Consider the following 9,217-nt stretch of genomic DNA (forward strand, 5'->3'; position numbering starts at 1 on the left):
TACGGTGTTTTTTGCAACGGATTAGTGACTTGGTGGTTTTCTGCAAACCTAGCCGCAAATGTGGTAGTTTCTTGCAATTGGCTCTGCTCCGTGTCATTGGAGAGTTGCGGGATCGGATCTTCAGCTCGGTCGTAGGAGGATTCCACCGGTTGCTGCTTTGATTTATCGCCGGACAAGAGGGTAACTGGATTTATTTGGTGGCCAAGAAAAAAAATCAATCTAAGAGAATTTGGAGAATTGAAAATTGATCTAATATAAGGAATCGATCGACCTTTGATTGATCGAGTGCCGCGCCCCCGGGAAGAGGAGATTAATCTCCCGGGGGCGGCGCGCTGCGGAAGTGGAAGAAGGTCCTAGGATCGGCGTCGTTGGACAAACCGCTCTGATAACATGTGAAAATATAGAACCTAGGTTATTCGTTGTATTGATCTGACCCTAGTGTAGGGTATATATAGGAGTACAAAAGGGGTAGAGACTTGGAGTATAAGACAAGTTACATGTAGTGTAAACTAATTCTATCTCTATTTCCTTATCTATAACTTAAACCCAATTATATTTTTAATACTTTGCAGGTAGCACTGCGCCATTATTGTGTTCAGGTACGATACCACTCTCCAGTCGCTCGAACAAAAGGAGCATAAACATCCATCCTGCCAGCCAGTCGGCCTCACCGGTCATCGTACATCCAGTATAAAATGCACGCAGCCTGAGTTAATTAATTGTACATGTCCCAGTAAAGATCAAACAGCAGAAGCAAAAATTTCCTTTGATCAAAGCCTGAACACCAGTTCATCAAAAGAAAAACACACAGATCAAACAGCAGAAACTACTAAAATAGTATAACCAGAAAAAACGCCAAGAACAGACAACAGAGGCTCTCCTTTTACCGTCCATATCCATAGTCTATTTCCTAACGACTACTAGGGACGACCCACAAGTCGTGGTCTCGTTGATTAAATTTAGTCTCCTTGACTGTTAACACGGCAGAGGCTGAGCATGCGACGACCGACCGAGGGGTTGACGCTGACATCCCTTTAATTTCTTGTCCGACCTGCCGACAACGCCTTCTTAAAATCATGCGTGCCGGTGATGCTCAAGGCGAAACATACATCGCAATGGCCACAGCAACTCCACCATCTTCCACGAGCTACCTGCTCATCATCCTAGCCCTAGCACTAGCAGCCTCTGCTGGAAGTGGAAACGGGAGCTGCATCCCGGCAGAGAGGGCGGCGCTGCTCGCCTTCAAGGCCGCCATCACAAGCGACCCGGCGAACCTCCTCGGCTCATGGCATGGCCACGACTGCTGCCAATGGGGCGGCGTGAGGTGCCACAGCCGGACAGGCCACGTCGTCAAGCTCGACCTCCACAACGAATTCGTCCAAGAAGATTACGCTTCTTTTTGGTTCCCTGGTAACCATTCGCTGCATGGCCAGATAAGTTGTTCGCTGCTCGCTCTGCCCCATCTCAAGCATCTCAACCTTAGCGGGAATATGGTTCTCGGAGATGGAAGGCCTATACCAGAGTTCATGGGTTCCCTCCGGAGATTGACACACCTTGACCTATCTTCCTTGAATTTTAGTGGTAGAGTGCCTCCTCAGCTAGGCAACCTATCCAAACTCGTATATCTTGACATAAACTGTGGTAGGACCTCTGATATGATGACATACTCAATGGATATTTCTTGGTTAGCCCGTCTCCCCTCACTCAAGCATCTCGACATGGGCGGTGTGAACCTTAGCGCAGCGGTAGACTGGGTTCAGACACTAAACAAGCTTCCGAACCTGGTTGTGTTGGAACTCAATTATTGTGGCCTTAATGATTATTATAGTAGGAGTACGTCTCTCCTACTCCACAACCTCACGCTTCTTGGGGAACTTGATCTCTCAAACAACCATTTAAACAGTCCAGCTGTAAAGAATTGGCTTTGGGGTTTAACAAGCCTCAAAAGCCTAATCATATACGGTGCTGAATTAGGGGGAACTTTTCCTCACGAGTTGGGAAACTTGACCTTATTACAGACCCTTGACCTGTCATTCAACGACATCAAAGGGATGATACCGGCGAGTCTGAAAAAAGTGTGTAATTTGAGATATCTATACCTCGAAGTGAACAACATCGATGGGGACATATCAGAACTAATTCAAAGGCTACCGAATTGTTCTTCTAAGAATCTGCAAGTCCAGACTTTGGGAGAGACCAACATCACAGGGACAACATTACAATCACTTGTAAACCCATCCAGCTTAAACACGCTTGAACTTAGTTTCAACCACTTGAGAGGTTCCGTGCCCGTGGAGATTGGGACACTTACAAATTTGACCAACTTGTCCCTTAAGTTTAACAAACATACTGGTGTGATATCCGAGGATCATTTTGCTGGTCTGACGAATTTAAAAGAAATTGACTTGTCTTACAATAATGGTTTGGCAGTCATCGTGGATTCGGATTGGGAACCTCCCTTCAACTTGCAATTGACAAGGCTTGCATCTTGTCATTTGGGCCCCCAGTTCCCTAAATGGCTGCGATCGCAAAAAGGCATTGTACTTCTTGATATTTCAAATGCAGGTATCATAGATAGGATCCCATATTGGTTCTGGACTACCTTTTCGGATGCACAGTTTTTAAATGTCTCATTTACCAAATTAGTGGTGAGCTGCCTCCTAATTTGGACTTCATGTCAGTGGAAATACTTTTTCTCCAGTCAAATCATCTAACTGGTTTGCTTCCACAATTACCAAGAACAATTGTATTCTTGGACATCTCCAGAAATTGTTTAAGTGGGTTTGTGCCATCAAATTCACAAGCTCCATCTTTAGAGGCTGTCGTTCTCTTTTCCAACTGTATAATTGGGGCTATTCCAAGGTCATTTTGTCAGTGGTCAAATCTGCGGCTCTTAGATCTTTCAAACAATCTGCTTGTAGGGCAACTTCCTGACTGTGGCAGAAAAGAACAGAGACGATGGCATAACACAAGTAACAACACTTCAAGGGTCAGAATCACAAGCCATTTCGGTTTGGAAGTCCGTACCCTCCTTCTAAGAAACAATAGTCTTTCAGGTGGATTCCCTTCACTCCTACGACGGTGCCGAAATCTTCTTTTCCTCGACCTAGCTCAAAATAAATTGAGTGGAGACCTACCTGCATGGATTAGTGATCGAATGGCAGCTTTGATCATGCTACGCTTAAGATCGAACAACTTCTCAGGTCACGTTCCAATTGAAATAACTGGACTTCTTGCTCTTCGCATCCTTGACCTAGCTAATAACACCTTTTATGGGGATATTCCACAAAGTTTAGTGAACTTCGAAGCTTTGACTGCCATTAATGAAGCTGTAGATCCAGAAAACAATCCTTTCACAGAAGAATATATTGGAGCGATGTCGTACGACAATATGGGGCTGACTGGTGATAGTTTATCAGTTGTCATAAAAGGCCAAGTGCTTGCCTACAGGGAGAATAGTGTATATTTGATGAGTATTGATTTATCCTGCAACAGTTTAACTGGACAAATCCCAGAAGATATTACCTCTCTTGTTGGACTCATAAACCTGAATTTGTCATCAAACTTCTTGAGCGGAAATATCCCATACAAGATTGGAAATCTGCAAGCACTCGAGTCTCTTGATCTCTCAAAGAACCAGCTTTCTGGTGAAATTCCTTTGGGCTTATCAAATTTGACATCATTGAGCTATATGAACTTGTCATATAATGGTCTATCAGGTAGAATACCATTGGGGCGTCAACTAGATACCCTTAAAACAGATGATCCAGCTTCTATGTACATTGGCAACCCTGGTCTTTGTGGACGTCCCCTTCCAAAGCAATGTCTTGGAGATCAACCAACTCAAGGAGATTCAGTAAGATGGGATACATATGGTCCATCTCAAATGGATATTTTGTTTAGCCTGATTGTGGGGTTTGTGGTAGGCCTCTGGATGGTATTATGTGGCCTTGTGTTCATGAAGAAATGGAGGTACACTTATTTCAGGTTACTTGATAAGTTATCTGACAAGGTCTATGTCATCTCTGTTGTTACTTGGCACAAATGGTCTAGAAACATTGGCGAAAATTAAGCTACTTAGCTACACAAATAAGGAGGATGCAGGACTTAATATTATATTAATTTTCTGTGTCATGCTTTCTCATTGAGAATATCATCACTATAAGGTGAAGTCATTGTATCTCGTTACTGGTTGAATGTTGAAGTTTGCTTGTTGTGCTTGTTAGATGTTATGGTGCCAACCAGAGTCATGTAACTTGTCTACGGTGTCTTATAAACCTACACGTATCTAGATTAGGTGTTTATTAAGTTTAACCAACTTAATCTAGAGATATGAGTCGGTTGTAACAATGTAAATCTCTTGACCAGAGTTATCGGTCCCCTTCAATAAATTCCACGCGGCCTCTCTCGAGAGGTTACAACGCTTTACCAAAACTATCAGGAGTTGAATGCACCAATGGTTTCGGGCGCCACGCTCGACGCCCTCGCGGGGTTCGACGTCATGCTCACGATGCCGCAGGGGTACAGGGCTGCAGGCTCGCCAGCGATGACGACGGGCTGGTGGTGTTGTGCAAAGGCAGGCGGGTCGAGGACGATGGCGACCAAGCCTTGCGGAATCTGTGCGACGTCGAGGTACTGGCGGATGGTTATATTTAGATTGCTCTTTTTTCTGTCTTGCAAATCCGTGTAATCGTGACCAATTGGTAGAGAGACAACAAACAAACTCAGCAGTTCAGTTCGTCCTTTGCATAAAAGACAACTTGAGAAAGAGTTCCGCTTCGGTAGACCCCCCTACAAACCAATTGATAGAGAGACAACAAACAAACTCAGCAGTTCAGTTCGTCCTTTGCATAAAAGACAATTTGAGAAAGAGTTCCGCTTCGGTAGACCCCCCTACAAACCAATTGGTAGAGAGACAACAAACAAACTCAGCAGTTCAGTTCGTCCTTTGCATAAAAGACAACTTGAGAAAGAGTTCCGCTTCGGTAGACCACCCTACAAACCGTATAAAGGGTAATGTAGACTTTTCACACTTTCGTATATACGATGAGTCGCCCGTACATATGTATATATATACGTATAGGCCAGTATGTTTATCTTTTTTCTTCTCTTCACTTAAAGTTTTACATTTTTTTTAAATATAAAATTAATGGAGCCAGCATGGTTCGAACTAGAGACCTCCCGTTAAACTATGCAACAATGTATCCAATAGACCACGTTAGTAGTTGTGACATTTATTGGTATGAGAGCTATCTTACTTATAATACGCAGTGAGTTTCCAATCTTTTTTTGCCGAGTTTTAATCTGTTTTTTTTCTACTTTTTCCCATTTTTCTTTCCTTTTTAAAAATCGTGAACTTTTAATAAATTTATGAAATATTTTCCAAATCTGTGAACTTTTAATAAATTTATGAAATATTTTCCAAATCTATGAACTTGTTTCGAGTCCTTATTAAAAAAAATCTGTGAATCCTTTTCAAAACATGTGAATTTTTTTCAAAATTGATGAACTTTTTTTCACATACGATGAGTTTTTTTAAATCCAGCTGGCAATCTGAGGTTCCCAAAATCGGGAACATTGTTTTGCATCTTTCTTTGGTAAACTTTTTTTGAAAATCTATAAAAAAATTCAAATCCATGAACATTTTTCTAAAAACTGATGTGCTTTTCAAAATCTGCGAACGCTTAGGCCGGCCTAATAGGCGCCTGACACGAGCGATGTTGTCGCCTAGTTGGGCCAAAGCCTAAGCATTCTTTTCTTTTATATTTGTTTCTTCTATTTTCATGTTAATTCATTTTTCTTCTTTTTGAACTTTATTATTGTTTTAAAACTTGGTTACCTTTTTAGATAGTAATTTTAAATATATTTTTATGTCAAACCTTGCATATATGCCTATCATGGGCATGCCCACCTGGTAGCAAAAGTTAAGACCATTTCATGAATGGCAAAAAAATAAAATTCAACGGAGGGTGTTCGGGTGGACACAAGGTTTCGCTTGAGAGCACCCTGTATCCCGACATCCTTGAAATGGCCTAAATTACCATCGCCTTGTATGATCAATTCAAGGCATTTCAAGTTATTTTGGTTTTCGACAAATTTTTGCGTTTTCTAAAATTTTCTCGTCAAAAAAGAGCAATAAATGGCAGGACATGTCGCAAACTTGCATACGGCATCGGAAGTCGTTCAAACCTGACATGGATGCCAACCATTGGCATGCTCACATGCTTACAAAAGTTGGGGTCATTTGAAGAATGTCCAAACATAGACAATGTTTAATGGATGGTGTTCGGTTTGGCTAGAAGGCTTCACCTCAGAGCACGTTGTTTCCCGACATCCTTTAAATGACCCTAATTTTTTCCATGAACTTGTACGACAAACTCAAGGCAACATGTCAAGTTTTTTTAGTTTCGACAAACTTTGCCTTTTCTGGACTTTTCTTGGTCAAAAAGGCCAATGAATGGTCACACATGTCGTAACTTGCATACGGTGCCAGAAATCGTTCAAATCTGGCATGGATGGCTACCGTGGGCCTGCCCACCTCCTTGAAGAAGCTGGTAACATTTCAAGAATGTACAAAACTAGACCATGCTCAATGGAGGGTGTTTACGTTGGCAAGAAGGCTCCGTCTGATGGCCCCAAATCATGCACGTTGTTTCTCGACATCATTCAAATGGCCCCAAAAATTTCCACCATCTTCTATGACTAATTCAAGGCACCATGCCATGTTGTTTTGGTTTTCGACAAATTTTACATTTTCTGGAGTTTACTCGGACAAAAAAGGTAGATTAATGGCCGGACGTGTCGCAACATGCATACAGTGTCAGAAATCATTCAAACTTAGCATGGATGACTACCATGTGCATGCACACTGATACGTCTCCAACGTATTTTTAATTTTTGATTGTTCCATGCTATTATATTATCTGTTTTGGATGTTTAATGGGCTTTACTATGCACTTTTATAGGGATGAAAACGGGGCGGAAACGGACGGAACTAAGTGCTATCATATTTGTTTTCATATTTTTTTGCAGAAGCGGAAACGAATACAGAAACCCCGGAAATGAATACGAAACAGATATTACCGGAAACGGACACGGAGCGAATACAAAGCGGATACGGAAACAGAAATAGGCATTGATCGGAACTTAAAAACTCCTTGAATCATAGAGAAATACACAAAAACAAACAAATTTAATGAGTTGTTAACATGGCTACAAAATAATATCATTATGTTAGCAACTTAGCGTAGTATTGTAGTAGTACCGGACAATTGCGTATAGGGTCAAGCTGAGTACATGTGTGGTAGTAGAAGTTGGGCCTTAGATCCATCTACTAATTCTGTCATTGTGTTCTCTTTGGTGGTTGGGCTACAAAGCAGCTATTGATCTATAGTAAAAACAGAAATTCCATATTTACGGAAGCGGAAAGTTCCATTTCCATGCATGTTCCACCGGAAAACACCGTTCCGTTTATGTTTCCGTTTCCGCATAAAAATTTCCATTTCCACTTCCGTTCTGCAAATTTCCATTTCCTTTTTCATATTTCCTCTCCGTTTCCATTTATCCTCGGGAAAAACGGAATGTTTCCACTCCATTTTCATCCCTACACCTTTATATTATTTTTGGGACTAACCTATTAACCGAAGGCCCAGTGCAAATTGCTGTTTTTTGCCTATTTCAGTGTTTCACAGAAAAGGAATATCAAACAGAGTCCAAACGGAATGAAACCTTCGGGACAGTTATTTTTGGAACAAACGCAGTCCAGGAGACTTGGAGTGGACGTCAAGGAAGCAACGAGGAAGCCACGAGGCAGGAGGGCGCGCCCAGGGGGGTAGGCGCGCCCCCCACCCTCGTGGGCCCCTCATGGCTCCACCGACCTACTTCTTTCGCCTATATATACTCATATACCCTGAAACCATCCGAGAGCACCACGAAAACCTATTTCCACCGCCGCAACCTTCTGTACCCGTGAGATCCCATCTTGGGGCCTTTTCCGGCGCTCCGACAGAGGGGGCATCGATCACGGAGGACTTCTACATCAACACCATAGCCTCTCCGATGATGTGTGAGTAGTTTACCACAGACCTTCGGGTCCATAGTTATTAGCTAGATGGCTTCTTCTCTCTCTTTGGATCTCAATACAAAGTTCTCCTCAATCTTCTTGGAGATCTATTTGATGTAACTCTTTTTTGCGGTGTGTTTGTCGAGATCCGATGAATTGTGGGTTTATGACCAAGATTATCTATGAACAATATTTAAATCTTCTCTGAATTGTTTTATGTACGATTGGTTATCTTTGCAAGTCTCTTCGAATTATCAGTTAGGTTTGGCCTACTAGATTGATCTTTCTTGCAATGGGAGAAGTGCTTAGCTTTGGGTCCAATCTTGCGGTGTCCTTTCCCAGTGACAGCAGGGGCAGCAAGGCACGTATTGTATTATTGCCATCGAGGATAAAAAGATGGGGTTTATATCATATTGCTTGAGTTTATCCCTCTACATCATGTCATCTTACCTAATGCGTTACTCCGTTTTTATGAACTTAATACTCTAGATGCATGCTGGATAGCGGTCGATGTGTGGAGTAATAGTAGTAGATGCAGGCAGGAGTCGGTCTACTTGTCACGGATGTGATGCCTATATACATGATCATGCCTAGATATTCTCATAATTATGCACTTTTCTATCAATTGCTCGACAGTAATTTGTTCACCCATCGTAATACTTATGCTATCTTGAGAGAACCCACTAGTGAAACCTATGGCCCCCGGGTCTATTTTCCATCATATTAATCTCCCGTCAACTACGTATTTTTATCGCTTTATTTTGCAATCTTTACTTTTAATCTTTATCATAAAAATACCAAAAATATTATCTTATCATGTCTATCAGATCTCACTTTTGCAAGTGGCCATGAAGGGATTGACAACCCCTTTATCGTGTTGGTTGCAAGGTTCTTATTTGTTTGTGTAGGTACGAGGGACTTGCGTGTGGCCTCCTACTGGATTGATACCTTGGTTCTCAAAAACTGAGGGAAATACTTACGCTACTTTGCTGCATCACCCTTTCCTCTTCAAGGGAAAACCAACGCATGCTCAAGAGGTAGCAAGAAGGATTTCTGGCGCCGTTGCCGAGGAGTCTACGCACAAGTCAAGACATACCAAGTACCCATCACAAACTCTTATCCCTCGCATTACATTATTTGCCATTTGCCTCTCGT

General features: G+C 42.1%; 1 pseudogene; it reads left to right on the forward strand.

The window, feature by feature from the left end:
- The first annotated feature begins 1,115 nt into the window (after positions 1-1,115).
- LOC109763884 (receptor-like protein EIX2) lies at positions 1,116-4,570 on the forward strand (annotated as a pseudogene).
- Positions 4,571-9,217: the final 4,647 nt, after the last annotated feature.

The sequence above is a fragment of the Aegilops tauschii genome, chromosome 2 (assembly GCF_002575655.3).
Source record: "Aegilops tauschii subsp. strangulata cultivar AL8/78 chromosome 2, Aet v6.0, whole genome shotgun sequence".
Taxonomy (NCBI): Eukaryota; Viridiplantae; Streptophyta; class Magnoliopsida; order Poales; family Poaceae; genus Aegilops; species Aegilops tauschii.